Source organism: Bidens hawaiensis, unplaced genomic scaffold, assembly GCF_021521415.1.
Source record: "Bidens hawaiensis isolate Kalapana, Puna unplaced genomic scaffold, B.hawaiensis_p1.1 tig00023987_1, whole genome shotgun sequence".
Lineage (NCBI taxonomy): Eukaryota > Viridiplantae > Streptophyta > Magnoliopsida > Asterales > Asteraceae > Bidens > Bidens hawaiensis.
The window spans coordinates 258,077-260,770 of record NW_027493770.1 but is presented as its reverse complement, the minus strand read 5'-3'; positions in this window follow the sequence as shown (position 1 = coordinate 260,770).

The window sequence follows — 2,694 nt, the reverse complement described above, 5'->3', positions numbered from 1 at the left end:
TTCCGTCAGTACCCGCCTTCCTCCCAGACATACACACAATCATGACGTGCATGAGGAAGCGCCACTGATCGAGCAGGAACCCCTTCCGTCTCTGGGTATCGCCCAAGGGACCAGAATATCCCATTCGTAGGAATGCTCCATCACGAAACGGAGCCACAAACTCTGTAGGGTCATTCCTAGTCTCCTCACCGAAACGTAACGCCACCCGTATTTGTTCAGATGAGAACTGAACCTCCTGATTGTTGACGGTTGCTCGCATAACCGGGGGCTCAACGCGGCAATCGTACTCCACAGTCTGCCAGAAATCCTCGATATTGGGTAAGGATATCGGCAGAGTCGTCGTGATAGCGTGGAATATCCTCGAGCGAATGAGGAATGTGATGATCTCACGGTAGTCTTCAACTCCGCTCGTTTCCGGGTCTAAGGTGATGAACATGTTGTGACCCGGGAAGAATTGTCTCTGATTATCTCCGTCGTCGCCTCCAGCACCTCCAGCACCTGCTACTGCAGCCATATCTGCAACCAAAGAACCAAGTTAGATAACCGTTAAGGCGTACCACAAGTTCGCTTGTTACCATGTGCGAAGTTGTGATAAAATCTGTATAGGCGAAGTTAAAGTTGGGGCGAAGTTGGGAACAACTTCGCTTCATCTTTAAGTTCGTCTAATAATTAAAAAATTAAAAGGTCCAGGCGAAGTTAATATTAACTTCGCCTCACCACAACATCGCCTCAGGCGAAGTTTAGACTCAGGCGAAGTTACGGATAACTTCGCCTAAACCTTAAGTTCGCCTGAATCTGAATCGGCGACAGTGAGATCGATTCAAACATCGAAAATCTGGTGTTTCGGCCAATTTAGACGATTAAGGAGACTAAAACACATGGTATTAAGGCAGTCCGGACGATCAGTTTGCTCATGAACACGTAAAACAAGTTTTGAAATCGGGTATAGGTTTCGAACATCCGAGGTCGCTAACCGGGTGCCGAAACAACCTAGGATTAACAACATCGAACATCGAGTATAAGATATAGAACCCAAACACACCTTGAAAACTGATTGAAATCGGAAACAGATAAACGGATGAAAAACGGAGATAAGTTCGCTGTGTGAATCGAGGATAAGTTCGCTGATATTTCAAATAATGAACTGATGACCTTTGAAAATCCTTATATAGGGGCGAAGTTATACAGGCGAAGTTACGGTTAACTTTGCCTAGGCGAAGTTATTCACAAGTTCCCCTGTTTAACAACATCGCCTATATTTACAAAATCAACCCTTATAATTTGAACATTTTGCAATTAACTTTTAAAACTTCCCTTTAAGAATTAAATAACACGATCAAGTCCAAGTAACCAGTTATAAAATCATAAACTACCTAAGTACGAAAAACTTTTAAAATTAAAGTATAAGGGATCAAATTTCAGTCTTGATAGGGACTACTACGTTTTAGAAAAGATCCGAACAGGAATCATACTAAATACGTGACTGTCACATAGATCCGTGTTTAGCTGTATTATGACATATACAGACAGGTTGTAAGCAGGTAAATAACTTAAGATGGTTTTCTTCGTTTCTGTGATACGAGTTAAGTTCAATTAAGCTCAAAAATTAAGTGGGCAACAACTCAGAGATTATGATGCCTCCTATCTATTCTCAAAGCGTATTTGGCTTTCCCCAAGTCACCCCGAATTGACTTCGACCCTTAGTGTCTGATTAAGTTTGTAATTACTCTTCATCTCCTTCCCGTTCTCTTTCTTACTCCATGATTAAGAAGTCTTGATATGTTGAACTCTAGAATGTTTCAATAACTCATAAGAGTTTTTTTTTTTTTTTTTTTTTTTTTTTATGATAACATTTACATAGACTTCAGAGTAGTAACCAACTGCAAGTCCCGAATCTGGATCACTGCAGTTTCTTGAAACGCTATCTTCACGGGAATCAGAACACTTATGGACTCGTGTATGACTGGGTAATCGCTTTTCTGCCTATCATTCGGAAAGATATATATGAAGACATGCAAAACTCGTAAGGAGTTTCCACGTAAAATCAAGTAGTTTTAGTTTGTATCACATCTACTTTTACGCACCATAAAAAGTTACCATGACATACAATGACTGTCCTAAAGCCTTTTAAGCCTAATAACTTCACTAGTTAAGCACACAGAATCAGTATATCTATCATTTTCCAAGGTTGGATCAATTTTCTGTTAAACATAGCAAACGAACTTCTTACGAAGTAACAGACTTGAAAAATAATTTCATTTCCCTAAAAATTTTAACATTAATCGCCCCGACCAAAACAAAGTCTTCAGGTAAACGGCTATCCCGAAGATCCAATGGATCAGCTGGACCGACCACATACAAGTATGTGTCCTTCTAACTAAGTATGATCGACTAATTTTAAGCGAAAGAATGAAAACTCATCATAAACCGCCCCGGTCACTTTCAGTCATCTGGTTAATGGCTATCCTCAAAATCTACAAGTAGAAAATGAGGACCAAAACATATCCGAAGACAAGTCCTTCAAACTTAGGTAACCGACATATTTTAAGCGATAGTGACGTTTTTTTTTTTTTTTTTTTTAAATATAACATGAAAAGCATGGTTACTCGGGATTGATCATCCCATTCAGCTCGATAAGGTTTTGAAATCTTGTTTTGTCAAACGCTTTAGTATAAAGATCAGCGAAATTATCAA